The following is a 15,139-nucleotide window of genomic DNA, read 5'->3' on the forward strand; positions in this document are numbered from 1 at the left end:
CAACTGAAACATACAAAAGAGAACAGAATATAGAATAACATAACCTATCTGAGACCCATTCGACTATCTCACTTAATGCCCACCAACAGGGTGATAGCAGATGGAAGGTATTCAGCCCGGAGCTCAGTGATTGATGGTGTTCTGCAGGGATCTGTTCTGCAGGGATCTGTTCTGGGATTTATGCTCTATGTGATTTTTAGAAACGACTTGAATGAGGAAGTGGAAGTGTGGATTTGTAAGTTTGCGAATGACAAAAGATTGGTAGAGTGGTGGATAGTGTGGGTGGGCTGTTGTCGTTTACAATGGGATATTGACAGTAAGTAGAGCTGGACTGAGAAGTGGCAGATGGAATTCAACCTGGAAAAGTGTGAAGCAACTCATTTTGTTAGGTCAAATTTGAATGCAGATTACAGGGTTAAAAGCAGTTTGGAGGAACAGAAGGATCTTGGGGTCCATGTCCATAGATTTCTGAAAGTTGCCACCCATGTTGATAGGGTTGGTAAGAAGGAGTATGGTGTGTTGGTTTTCATGAGCTGGAAAATTGAGTTGAAAGGCCCCAAAGTAAATCGCTGGTTAGACTACACCTGAAATATTGCATTCGGTTCTGGTCACCTCATTATCTGAAGGGCGTGGAAACTTCACAGAGGATGCAGAGGAGATTTACTAGGATGTAGCCTGGACTGGAGGATATGTCTAAAGAAGAAAGGCTGAGGGAGCTAGGGCTTTCCTCATTGGAGAGAAGAAGAATGAGAGGTGACTTGATAGAGATGTAAAAAGATGAGAGACATAGATAGAATGGATAACCAGAGACTTTTTCCCAGGGCAGAAATGGCTTCCTTCAGGGGACCAAATTTTAAGGTGATTGGAGGAAGGATTAGGGGAGATGGAGTCATAGAGATGTACAGCATGGAAACAGACCCTTCGGTCCAACTCATCCATGCTGACTAGATATCCGAACCCAATCTAGTCCCACCTGCCAGCTGCCAGCCGATATCCCTCCAACCCCTTCCTATTCATTTACCCATCCAAATGTCTCTTAAATTTTACAATTGTACCAGCCTCCACCACTTCCTTTGACAGCTCATTCCATACACTTACCACCCTCTGCGTGAAAACGCTCCCCATTAGGTATCTTTACATCTTACCCCTCTCACCCTAAACCTGTGCCCTCTAATTCTGGAGTCCCCCACCCCAGGAAAGAGACTCTGTCTATTTATCTTATCCAGGCCCCTCATGATTCTATAAACTTCTATAAGATTGTACCTCAGCCTCCTATGCTCCAGGGAAAACAGCCTATTCAACCTTCTCTACAACTCAATTCCTGCAACTCTGGCAACATCCTTGTAAATCTTTTCTGAACCCTTTCACGTTTCACAACATCTTTCCGATAGGAAGGACATCAGAATTGTACACAATATTCCAAAAGTGACCTAACCAATGACCTGTACAGCAGCAACATGACCTCTCAACTCCTGTACTCAACACTCTGACCAATGAAGGAAAGCATACCAAATGCTTTCTTCACTATCTTATCCATCTGTGAGTCCAGCTTCAAGGAGCTATGAACTTGCACTCCAAGGTCTCTGTTCAGCAACACTCCCCAGGATCTTACCATTAAGTGTATAAGTCCTGCTCAGATTTGCTTTCCCAAAATGCAGCACATCGCACTTATCTGAATTAAACGCCATCTGCCACTTCTCAGCCCATTGGCCAATCTGATCAAGAGTCTGTTGTAATCTAAGGTAACCTTCTTTGCTGTCCAATATACTTCCAATTTTGATGTCATCTGCAAACTTACTAACGGTACCTCTTATGCTCACATCCAAATCATTTATATGAACGATGAAACATAGTGGACCCAGCACCGATCCTTACGGCACTCCACTAGTGACAGGCCTCCAGACTGAAAAAGAAACCGTCAACCACCACCCTCTGTCTTCCACCTTTGAGCCAGTTCTGTATCGAAATGTCTAGTTCTGCCTGTATTCCGTGAGAACTAGCCTTGCTGACCAGGCTTCCATGGGGAATCTTGTTGAATACCTTACTGAAGTCTACATAGATCACATCTACTGCTCTGGCCTCATCAATCCTTTTTGTTACTTTTTCAAAAGACTCAATCAAGCTTGTGAGACATGATTTCCACACACAAAGCCATGTTGACTATCCCTAATCAGTCCTTGCCTTTCCAAGTACATGTATATCCTGTCCTTCAGGAATCCCTCCAACAACTTGCCCACCACCGACATCAGGCTCACTGGTCTCTCGCTCCATGGCTTGTCCTTACAACCCTTCTTAAACAGATGTCAGAGGTAGGTTCTTTACACAGAGAGTTGTTGGTGTGTGGAATGCACAGTGGTAGAGTCAGATACATTTGGGACATTCAAGCAACTCTTAGATCAGTACATGGATGATAGTCAAATGAAGGGTATGTAGGTTCATTTGATCTTAGAATCATGTTTGATGTTTAATGATGCTGCTCACTCCCCTTTCATTATACAAATGTTTGTTTGAAAACTGTAAAGCTTCTTCAAGTAGATAAACTCAGACATTTTGGAGTTTATGTGTTTACGACTCTGAGAAAAAGCCAAAGACAACCTAACCTTGTTAAAGGAGCAGCATCGTCACACTCTGGCCCTCATGATTTTATAAAACCTCTAAATGGCCGTCCTCCAGCTCCTGCTCCAGGGAAAAAGTCCCAGCCCATCCACCTTCTCCTTATAACTCAGACCTTTCCATCTCAGTAACATCATTGTAAATTCTTTTTGCAACTTTTCGTTTTATAACATCATTCCTCTAGCAGGGTGACCAGAATTGTACCCAGTGCTCTAATTGTGCTTTTATCAATATCTTGTACGACTGTAAATGACATCCTGTCTTCTGCTGTCAGCATTCTGACTGACGAAGGCAAGTGTGTCAGCCATCTTGTTCACCACGGTAACACGGAGGCTTAGTGGTTAGCTCTCCTGCTCACACTGCCAAAGACCTAGACTCAATTCCCATCGTGCCCGCGTGGATTTTGTCTGGGTGCTCGGCTTTCCTCCCACTGTCCAATAATATGCAAGTTAGGTGGATTGACAATGCTAAAATGTTCATAGATTCCAGGGATGTGCAGGTGAGTTGGATTGGCCATGGAAAATGCAGGATTACAGGGATAAGTATGATGCTTTTTGGAGAGTTAGTATGGGCTTGTTGGGCTGAATGGCCTGCTTATACACTGTTGATAGTTCTGGATGTAGGTTTATCTGGATGACATTTCATGACCATACTTGGTAATATCTTAAGTGAGGCTCCAAATGAAGTTTCACCCTAAGGCTCACTGATGTTGTTACCTAGTATGGGGGCGAAAAATCCGAAAATGAACCTTCCAGCTCAGCGAGCAAACCTCCATCCAGAACCTCAACCTGAGCCACAGGTCTTCTCAAAATTCGCTAACTGTTGATAGTCCATGATTCACCCTTTCTTTCAATGATGCCTCTTTCAAGAAACTATGCACCTGCACTCCTGAGCCTCTCGTTTTGACAACTCTCCCCAGGGTCCGATCATTAACTTTGTATGTCCTGACTCAGTTTACGTTATCAAAATGCAATACCACACCTTTATCTGAATTAAGCTTCATTTGCCATTCCTCGACCCAGTGGCCCAAGTGATCAATATCTCATTGTACTCTCAGACAGCTTTAGTCATTGCCCACATGTCACCAACTTTGTTGTCATCTGCAAAGTTACTAACCATACCTCCTCAATTCTCAACAAAACTGTTTGTATAAATGATAGATAAGAGTGGATACAGTGTGGAACACAGCTTTCTCGTCTGAACAACAACTTTCTACCATCACCCTCTGTCGTCTACTATCAAGCCAATTTTGTTTCCAATTGACTAGATTTCCCTGGACTCCATGGGATCTAACCCAATTATTCCAGTCGACCATACAGGACCTTTTTGAAACCCTTGCTAAAGTCGATGTAGACAAATATCGATCACTCTGCCTTCAACTATTTTCTTGGTCACCTCTTCAATCACTTTTGTGCGACACGATTTCTCACACACAAAACCATGCTGATTACCCCAATCAATCCTGACCTTTCCAAATACATTTGTAGATACTACCTCTTAAAATTTCCTACAAAAACGTATCCACCACTAATGTCAGACTCACCGCTCTATGGTTCCCTGGATTCACCTTGCAGCCTTTCTTAAATAATGGCACAAAATCATCCAGTCTTCAAGCCTCCCCTGTGGCTGTCAATGACACAAATATCTCTGCAAGGGGCCTCCCTGTCACTTCCTGAACTTTCCTTAAAGAACAAAGAAAATGTACAGCCCAGGAACAGATCTTTTGGCTCTCCAAGCCTGTGCTGATCCAAACCCCCACCTACTCATGCATCAGTTCTGACGAACCTTAAATGGATCTACTGTGCCTGCCTATAGTACCACTGCTAGCAACACGTTCCAGGCACATACCACCCTCTGTGTAAAGTACTTTCAACATGTATCCCCATTAAATGTTTCTCCTCTCACCTTGAATGTGTGACCTCGTGTTATTGAATCCCTCACCCTGAGAAAAAGGTTTCTCTCTTTGCACCCTGACTTTACGCTTCATAAGTTTGTAGATGTCAATAAAGTCCATCCTCAATCTCCTTTATTGATAATGAAAAAGTCGTAACCTACACCACATCTCTTTATAGCTAGCACCTTCCGTAAAAGGTAACATCCTTGTAAACCATCTCTGTACCCTTTCCAAAGCGTCCACATCCTTTTGGTAATGTGGCGACCAGAAATGTGCACACTATTCTAAATGCAGCCGAACCAAAGTCTTGTACAATTTTAATATGACCTGCCAGCTCTTTTAATCAATACCCCGTCCGATGAAGGCAAGCAGACCATATGAGTTATTGACCACGCTCTCTAATTGTGCAGCAAAATTCAAGGTGCAATGGATCTGAACTCCCAGATCTCTCTGCTCATAAACGTTTCCTAAGGCCCTTCCATTTACAATATAATTTGCTCTAGAATTAGACCTCCAAAAAAGCATCACCTCACATTGGCATTGATTGAACTCCATCTGCCACTTCTCTACCCAATCTCCATTCTGCCTATATTCTCCGGTATTGTTTGACAGTCCCCTATACTTTCTGCTGTACTTCAGATCATCTACAAATTTAATGATCAGACTACCAATGCCCTCTTTCAGATCATTTATGTATATCACAAACAACAATGGCCCTAGCATTGATTCCTGTGAAACACCACTGGTCATCTTTCTCCATTTCAAGAAACTCCCTTCAACTGCTATTCTTGTCTCCTGTTCCTCAACTGGTTCTTTATCCACCTAGTTAGAACACCCTGCACACCATGTGACTTCATGGGCATTCTGGGTTAGACTTAATTAAGTCTTGGGCTTTATCTACCTTCTTGAGATTTAAGAACAGACTACAACTCCTTTTCTTCTTTAATGTGGACTCTGTTCAAGACGTCACCATTTACTTCCTGAATTTATTGTTTGCTTCCATCTTTCTCAACTGTAAATACTGAGGCAAAATATTTGTTCTATAACTCACTCATCTCTTGTTTTACATAAAAATTTGAAAATTTCTAAGGGTGAAACATTTGGAGTTGACCCATGGGATACGATCCATGATCATGACATTACTATGGATTCTCCTTTGTCCTTTTCCACTGTCTTCCTAAACCATCTGAGACAATGATCACTCTTCCCTAAATGTCCTCTCAATGACACTTGATCGACTTGGGTTTCTTGGCTCCCAAGGTCCAAGTCTAGCAGAGCCTCCTTTCTCATTGGGTGGTGAACACACGGCTGGAGAAAATTCACCTGAACACAGATTCACAACGCTGGCCCCTCTCTGCCCTTCACACTGCTACTATCCCAGTCTATATTCAAATAATTAATGTCCCCCCAATTGAGGCAACGCTATCTTGTTTGCACCTCTCTCTGAGTTCCCTGTAAATTTGTCCCTCTCCATTCTTCCCACTAGTTGGTGACCTCGAGACTGCACTGAATAATCTGATCGCACCTTTCATGTTTCTTGTCTTGAGCCAAATCGATTCTGTCCTTGACCCCTCTGAAATGTCGTCTCCCTCCAGCTCTGCTCTGATCTCTTGAACGAATTCCATGACTTTCGTGAACACCTTGTATCTTGGGATATTTAACACTCCCTCCTGTCCTTCTTTCCACCCAGTTTCTCTTGGAGACACAACATCAGATTTCCACTTGACAATCAGTGTCTGTAATTCCCCAGTCTTATTCCCCACACTCCTTGCAGTCCCATACATGCACAGTCACCCTGATTTACAATTTAGTACTCTCATGGACGCTCCACACTGATACCAGCTGCTGCTCAAGCTCCCAAACCCAGAGCTCCAACTGCTGTCACTAACCACAATTCCTGCTCTCATGATATACCACCAGGACTCATCTGGAAATTTCCACATAGAACAGGCTGCATATTCTCTCCACTCACTGGTTATCGCTTGCAAAGTTTTCATAACAAATTGCTGCAGCAGGGTTTGCAATCCACTGTAAATGTCTTTGGGAAAGCCTGAGGTGTGGAATGTTCAATAGAAATGCAGATCTTTCATGTCTGTGAATGAAATGCATGCCCACCTCCATGAACTGCTCTACTGAAGGCACTATATCGGGCTGGGGAACAGCTCCAGCCTCCCCAGGTGGTCTCGAGCATGGAAGGGGCGGCATGGCAGACTATTGGACGGGGAGCAGTCAGCAAGGCCACAGTGTGGAGCACTCTCCTCTCAGATTCACAATGTTGTGGCTTCATGTCCCACTCCAGAGATATGAGCACGTCATCCAGGGTGAGAGTGCAGTGCACTACGGAGGGAGTGCTGCACTGTCGGGGGTAAGTGCCGAGGGATTTCCAAACTGTCGGAGGGTCAGTACTGAAGGAGTGCTGCACTGTCAGAGAGTCAGAACTGGGGGAGTGTCATACTGTCAGAGGATCAGTACTGAGGGAGTGTTGCACTGTCACACGTCAGTATTGAGGGAATGCTGCATTATCAAAGGGTCAGTACTGAAGGAGTGCTGCACGATTAGAGGTTCAGTGCTGAGAGAGTGCCACACTCTCAGAGGGTCAGTACTGCGGGAGTGCTGCGCTGTTAGAGGATCAGTACTGAAGGAGTGCTGCACTATCAGAACGTCAGTACTGAGGGAATGCTGCACTATCAGGAGGTCAGTACTGATGGAGTGCTGCACTATCAGAGGATCAGTACTGAAGGAGTGCTGCACTATCAGGAGGTCAGTACTGATGGAGTGCTGCACTATCAGAGGATCAGTACTGAAGGAGTGCTGCACTATCAGAGGATCAGTACTAAGGGAATGCTATCAGAACGTCAGTATTGAGGGAATGCTGTACTATCAGTAGGTCAGTAATGATGGAGTGCTGCACTATCAGAGGTTTAATACAGAGAGAGTGCCGCACTCTCAGAGGGTCAGTACTGAGGGAGTGCCACACTGTCAGAGGATCAGTACTGAGGGAATGCTGCACTTTCAGAGGGTCAGTACTGAGGGAGTGCACCATTTCGGAGGGTCAGTGCTGAGGGAGTGCGCCATGTCGGACAGACCACCTTTCATTTGGAAAAATCTGATATCTGCCTCTCAGGAGGCACAATTAGAATATAACAGGGCAGTTCCCCCTAGCGTTCTGATTCTCTGCTCATGTCAATTTGCTATCTGGGATCTTGCTGTGTACAAGCACAAGTGAGGGGCATGAGTTATTCCGAGTTGAGGATAGATGCTTCACGATTCCAAGTCTTTCTTTGAGGTTGGAATCTTTGTGTCCTCACACTAATTATTCTCCGTGTGCTCTCAGCTTCCAGGGGTCAGGAGGTCATGAGGAGTAATGAATTTGCCTGACCCTGGGACAATGAGACTCATTGCAGTCTCATCCTTGACCTCACCCCAGTGCGGGGCAGCAAGGTTTGAAATGAAATCTAAAACCTTTGACACAGGCACCCAACCTGACTACATCCTGAAGTGCATTGATTCAAGTCTGCTCCAGTGTTCTCTGATAAAGTCGTTCTGATCTGTGAGTGATCGAGGGTTTGTTAAAGAGATATTGAGACAAAGGATCGATGTCCTTTCGGGAAGGAAATCTGCCGTCCTTACCTTGTCTGGCCCACACGTGACTCCAGACCCACAGCAATGAGTTTAACTGTTAACCACCCTCTGTAATGGCCGAGCAAGGCCTTCCATTCTAACAATCGCTGGGAAGTCTCAGAAACAGAATGAAACTTGATAGGCAACCTGGCATCGACCTTAGCACCGGAAACAACATCAAAGAAAACTCTGTCTACCTTGTTACATCCTCCTTACTAACATCTGCGGGCTAGTGTCAAATTCAGGAGAACTGTCTCACAGACTAGACTGACAAGCAACAGCCTGACACAGTCGTATTCACATAATTATACCGAACATTCTCCCAGACACCACCATTGCCATCCCTGCGTAGGTCCTGTCCCACCAGCAGGAAAGACCCAGCAGAGGTGATGACACAGTGATATAGAGCCAGGAGGGAGTGACCCTGGAAATCCTCAACATTGACTCTAGGCCTGATGAAGTCACATGGCATCAGGCCAGACATGGACAAGGAAACCAGTGGGTGTCTCATCAGCGGTAGGGATACAATTGGAGAAATTTCTGAAGGTCGGATGAATCTCCATTTTGGGGTAGTCAGCTTGGCTTTGTCAGAGGGAGTCATGCCGAACAAATCTTTTGGAATTTTGTCGAGAAAGTGACCAGCTGTGTAGATGACGGAGGTGCAATTTATATGGTTTATATGAATTTCAGTAAGGCCTTTGACAAGGTTGTACTTGGGAGGCTGATAAAGATGATACAAGGCCAAGGGATCCAGGGTAACTTGGCAAGTTGGATCCAAACTTGGCTTTGTGACAGGTGACAGAAGGTGATGCTAGAAGGCTGTTTGTGTGACTGGGTCCAGGGTGCAGTCGGATATCACAGGGATCAATGTTGGGTCCCGCATTGCTTGTGATGTACAGGAACAATGCCGAAGGGAATGTGGAGGTGGACGATAACTGATGTGAATGTGTTTGTGGATGATGTGAAGTTTGGTCGCATGGTTGTCAGTGAAGAAGAAGGTTTTCGGTTACAACAGGATATAACCGGATTGGTCAGATGGGAAGATCAGAGGCAGCTCGAGTTTAAACCTGATAAATGTGAGGTGATGCACTTTTGAAGATGCAAAATGCTAACAGGGCAGTTATGAAGGCGATCGGGGGGTACTTGCCTTAATCATTTTAGGTGGAGATTGAAAGAGCATGGAGTATATGTTCAAGCTGTACAGAACAGTAATTCGGCCATAGCTGGAGCGCTGTGTGCAGTTGTCGTCACCGTACTGTAGGAGGGATGTGATTTCACTGGAGGGGGTGCAGAGGAGATTCACCAGAATGTTCCCAGGGATGGAACATTTCAGATGTGAAGAGGATGAATAAGCTGTTGTTGTTTTATTTGGAGCAGAGAAGGTTTAGGGAGTGAGGGGGATCCTGATGGAGGGGGACAAGGTTATGAGGGTAATGGACAGGGTGATAGAAAATAGCTGTACCCCTGACAGGGAGGGTCAAGAACAAGTTGGCTCACATTCAATGTGAAAGGCAGCAGCTTTAGAGAGGATTTGTGGAAAAGTTTTTTCACCCAGACTGTGGGGGTCCTGAATGTCTGGGAGGGGAGTTGAATTGGGAAATCTCACAACTTCCACAAAGTACTTGGATGAGCACCTGAAATGACCGAACATTCTGGGTTATGGGCCCACTTCCGGAGTGTGGGCGGAGTGTTGATTTAGTGTTTCGTTGGTGGCATAGACCTGATGGGGCGAATGACCATTTCTATTCTGTATGATTCTATGAATTCTCCCGCTGATTACTATGTACTGTTCTCCCTCGGCTGATGAATCAGTCTCTCTGCCACATTGAACTCAGAATGTACACTGGGTGGGGGACTTCAAACTGCAGCAGCAAAAATGAATTTTAATAAATGTCCATTATTTTGTTAGGTTTGTTCTGTATTGTATACAAATGTTCAAACTGATAGTTCTGCAAAATAAATGTTTGGAGAGTTAAAATCCTGCCGAATGGCAGGGATTAAAATTGTTTCTCTTGTCTTTCAGGCGGTGAGAATTCACAACCCAAGCTGACCCTGCTGCCCCCCTACCCGGAGCAGGTCAATGCCACTGGCACTGCCACCCTGGTGTGCCTTGCCAATCACTTCTATCCCGATGAGCTGGAGGTGCAGTGGAAGAAGGATGGTGCAGTCATTTCGGACGGGGTTCAGACCAGCAACTACCTGCGAGCTTCGGACAGCACCTACAGTGTCAGCAGCCTGCTGACCCTCTCTGGGTCTGACTGGGAGTCCAACGCTCGCTTCTCCTGTGCCGTCACCCATGTGACCCTCCCCTCCCCTCTCAGCAAGAGCATCACGAGATCAGAATGTGTTTAGTGTGTTTGAACAGTTCACAGAGGAGACACAACTTTAAATAGAACAGGGCTGAGCTGGCAGGTCAAAGGTTATTGTCCGCACTGAATTTCAACACTCTTCCTTCTCAGAACTGGCTCAGAGACACTACTGATGTTCAGGGCTCACGCCAGTTCATTGGTACAATGGAGAACGAGTTTTACTCGGTATCTAACCCTCGCTGTCCCTGTCCTTTGATGGGGACAGGGGTTACTTGTGATGCCAACTAAAATTAGTTGAAGTTGCTGAAAACTGTCAGCTGTACAAAACAAGTTAAACCTCAGAAGTCTCTGCTTCAGTAAATCAGATCTCCTTCCTGCTCAGCCGCCAGTTCCAATTTAAGGTTTTGTCACTGTTTAAAGGGACAGGATTCTCATGTTATTGAGAAAAGCTCCACAAGCATTTTCCTCAAACTCCATTGTGATTGTGTACGTGTACAACTTCCTCTGTTTGGGCTGTAATTACAGTTTTTTTCTGTTGATGTCAATCTGGGAAAAGGGAATAAAGATGAAGAAGATTCAGTCTCTGTCTTGTGAATGCTTTGGAAATATTCCACCACCCCCTCAGGTGATTGGCAGAATATCAGCAAAATGATTGTCATGATTGGCTGCTTGGTCTGTCAATGAATGACACATTGGCTGAAATTTGGACTGACAGCCAATCATCAATCATTTCCAAGTGATCTCTTTGTTGGGGAATCTATGAGTTTACAAGATTCCAAACAGAACAGAAACTGAAAGCTGCTGGGGATGAATCATTACAATCTGAGGCATTTCCTCTTCACTCTGTTTATCCAAACCCAGTTGGTGGGATCGCACTTTGACCTCTCTGCTGCTGCTGGGCAACACCTGAAACGAACTTAGGCCAGTCGCAGATGCTGGACAGTACAGTCGTGACATTCACTTCTCCCACCTGACCCTGTTCCTCACAGCGACAGCTCAAAAGTGAACTGAGTAAGATCTTAGTTCAGAGAAAGGATCAGTCACGATCTCACCGCATACATGCCTCTGTATAAGTGTGTCTGTTACCAAAAACTTTCTGTCGGTATGTGGTCAGTGTGGGTGTGACTGTCATTCAATGCTGTCTGTGGGTGTGTGTCTGTCAGTGTGGGTCGCACTGTCACTGTAACAACTGCACAGGGGCCAGTATCCCGTTGTGTGGAGGGTCCTTGACACTGATCCAGTTCCTTCCGAGGCAGCTCTCAGAGCAAACGGGATGTCTGACACTCCTGTTTCTTTCTGATGTAAAGTGTCAGTGATGGACTGGGGTGGACAAAGTCAGAATTCACACGACACCAGGTTATAGTCCAACAGATGTACTTGACATCAGAAGCTTTCAGATTGCTGCTCCTTAGTCAAGTGAATAATTTCAAAAAAATCAGTTGGACTATAACCTGGTGTCATGTGACTTCTGACTCTGTTTATTTCTGTCAGCCATGTCTCCCTGACTGGATCAGATTATCTGTCCCAATCAGGGAATTCATATTCTGTTAGATTCACTTGGCTGACCTCCAAGCTTCTGGACAATATGATGGAAACTCGGACACTCTTTCCTAATCTCAGGCGGCTCGAGGAGGTGGGATGGGAGGTAGCACATTTTGCTCTGGCGATGAAGTTGCATTCAATTGCCCAGCTCCTGGGTACCCAATCCGTGCACACACCATGCAGTATAACTGATCACACACACAGGCATTTCTGTTGGGGTACACAGCATGATGGGTCTAGGCTCGCTGCTTCCAACCAGAATTATGTAGATTCAAGGCCTGTGCCAGAGATTTGGGAATGGTGCTGAACTTTGTCAGTATGGTGTACGCAGTGAGGGGAATCCTGCTCTGTCACACAGCCAGTCTTTTAGATGAGCCCTAAATCTTGTCCTGGGACTAATTTCAAAAATCAGGGAAGGTGATCACATGCTGAGTGTCACTTGTCTCTCACAGCCCACCATCATCCAACAGTCTTCCCCTCACTCCCCAGTCACGAAGCCTGGGCCTGGGTCTCCCCCTCACTCCCCAGTCACGGAGCCTGGGCCTGGGACACACCCTTCATTCCCCAGTCACGGAGCCTGGGCCTGGGTCTCCCCTCACTCCCCAGTCACGGAGCCTGGGCCCTGGGTCTCCCCTCACTCACAGTCATGGAGCCTGGGCCTGCGTCTCCCCCTCACTTCCAAGTCACTAGTCTGTGCCCTGTGTCTCCCCCTCACTCCCCAGTCACGGAACCTGGGCCCTAGATCACCCCATCACTCCCCAAACATGGAGCCTGGGCCTGGGTCTCCCCTCACTCCCCAGTCACGGAGCCTGGGCCCTGGGTCTCCCCTCACTCACAGTCATGGAGCCTTGGCCTGGGTCTCCCCCTCACTCCCCAGTCATGGAGTCTGGGCCTATGCCTCCTCCTCATCCCCAGTCACGGAGCCTCTGCCTGGGTCTCCACCTCATTTCCCAGTCACGGAGTCTTGACCCTGGGTCTCTCCCTCACTCCCCAGTCACGGAGCCTGGATCTTTCTCTGTTCCCACCCTCTCCCTCTGTCGCAGAGTCTGGGAGGGGGTCAAGAAGTAACTCTCTGAGCCTCGAGTGTGCCATCACAGAACAGCAAGGAACGTCCCGATTGAAGGAGGAGATGACATGCTGGGCTACGTTGTCTCGAGGAAGCTGTTCAATATTGAACAGAACCAGCAGGAAAGGGCTGAACAACCAAGTTTCTGGACTGTAAGCAAATGGGAATGGGACATGGAACAGGCAGATACACAGAGACGGACAATCACACCGAGAGGACCAAACTAGAAAGGTGACACTATTACGCAGCAGATGGAGTTTAAAGACACAGAGTGGAAGGTCATACACTTCAGTAGGCATAATCAAAATACAGATTATTATTTAAATGGAGAGAGATTCCAACAAAGTGCAGTGCAGAGGGATCTGAGTGTTTTTCTGCATGAAACACAAAAAGTTATTGCAGGTGCTTTAGGTCTTTGAGAAGGTGAATGGAATTGAGGCTTTTATTGCTGGGGGGTTGGAATGTTAAAATCGAGAAACCTTGTTTTAACTGAACAGGATGTTAGTGAGCCTGCACATGGAGTACTGTGTTCACTTTTGGTCTCTGTATATAAGAAAGGATGGGCTGGCATTGGAGTCCTCCTCCTGCTCCTATTTCCCATGTTCTTGTGAGCTCCAGTGTCATTCCCTCACAGCAGAACTGGTTTGGCGCCTACCTGCAGTAGCAGCTTCCAGCCTCTGGGTGGTGCCTTGCCCAACCTCCCGATTCCTCTCTCCAGTTTCCTGCTGCATTCGGTGGGGGAGGAGATACAATTGGCCATTCCGTTATCCTCAATCCCTCCCCCATCTCCCAAAGTCTCCAATCTGGCCTTCTCCCTCATGACTGGCAGCTGTGTCTTCAGTCTCCTAGGCCCTCAGTATAGGAATTTCCTCCACAAACCTCTCTCACTTCTTATTACGGGCTCTTTGTCTCCTGGTCATCAACAAAAACATTGTATGTTCCCAACTTTTGGATGGTTCCTACATTAAAGATGTTTTATCAATACAATTGTCATTTTGTTATTGCAGACCAGGAGGTATTTGTTGACAGTTTTCACTGATATAAGAGGAAAGGGAATGACCACTGGCTGTGGAGAGGTGATCATTTTCAGCCAGCTGTACCAACACCACCAGCTCACCAGCTTCATTAAGGTAGCACCTTCCAAACCCACCAACTGTTCCATCTCGAAGGAAAGGGGCAACAGTCATATGGGGACATAACACCCTGCAAATACACCCTCAGGTCACTCACCACCCTGACTTGGAAATACATCATTATTCCTTCACTGTCACTGGGAAAAAAAATCTGGAATTCCCACCCAAAGAGCATTGTGGGTCTTCCTACAGTACATGGACTGCAGCAGTTCAAGAAGGCAGTGCACCACCACCTTCACAGCTAGAGATGGGTATAAAATGCCGGCAAAGCCACTGATGCCCACATCTCATGAATGCATTTTAAGAAGCCCGTATGCTTTGCGATCTCCCTCGTACCCAGCCCAATACTCAAGCCTCACTGGCTGCTTGGGTTTTATTTTCCAGCTTCTTCCATTCTCTGCTCCGTGTCCTAGCCCCAAAGTCCTGGTCAATAGCTCGCTGCTATTGTGGGAGCCTGCTGAGAGTAAATGGACTGATGCATTCCCCACATTACAACATTGTCTCCACATCAGAAGTATTCCATTGACTGTAAACAGCATTGAACATCATGAGCTCATGAAAGGTGTAACAGAAATACAATTCTCTCTCCTTTTTGTTTCCTCTCCATGCATTCCCATCTGTCTCCTCACAACAGCCCCTCCTTGTTTAAAATCTGGACTGACTCCTACTTCTCTGGGAGACATCACACTGCGACAACATTTGAGACTGATGACCACCTTCTCGGTGGGCTTTGAATGTGAAGGTCAATAACACTCTCATTGGGACTAGATCTGGGTTGTCTCCATTCAGTCAGTGTTATTGTTCTGTGGCCAGACAGTCCTGACCAACCTTAGACCCTGTGATCTGACTGAGATGGAGGGTGAGCTGTGCCGGGTATTAACACATGGGTCAGTATAGTGCAACAGGGATTACCCATTTCACAAGAAAGTAAATGAAATTAACAAACCGGGTGGCTGTCAAG

This window comes from Hemiscyllium ocellatum, chromosome 9 (genome assembly GCF_020745735.1).
Source record: "Hemiscyllium ocellatum isolate sHemOce1 chromosome 9, sHemOce1.pat.X.cur, whole genome shotgun sequence".
In the NCBI taxonomy this organism is placed as follows: Eukaryota; Metazoa; Chordata; class Chondrichthyes; order Orectolobiformes; family Hemiscylliidae; genus Hemiscyllium; species Hemiscyllium ocellatum.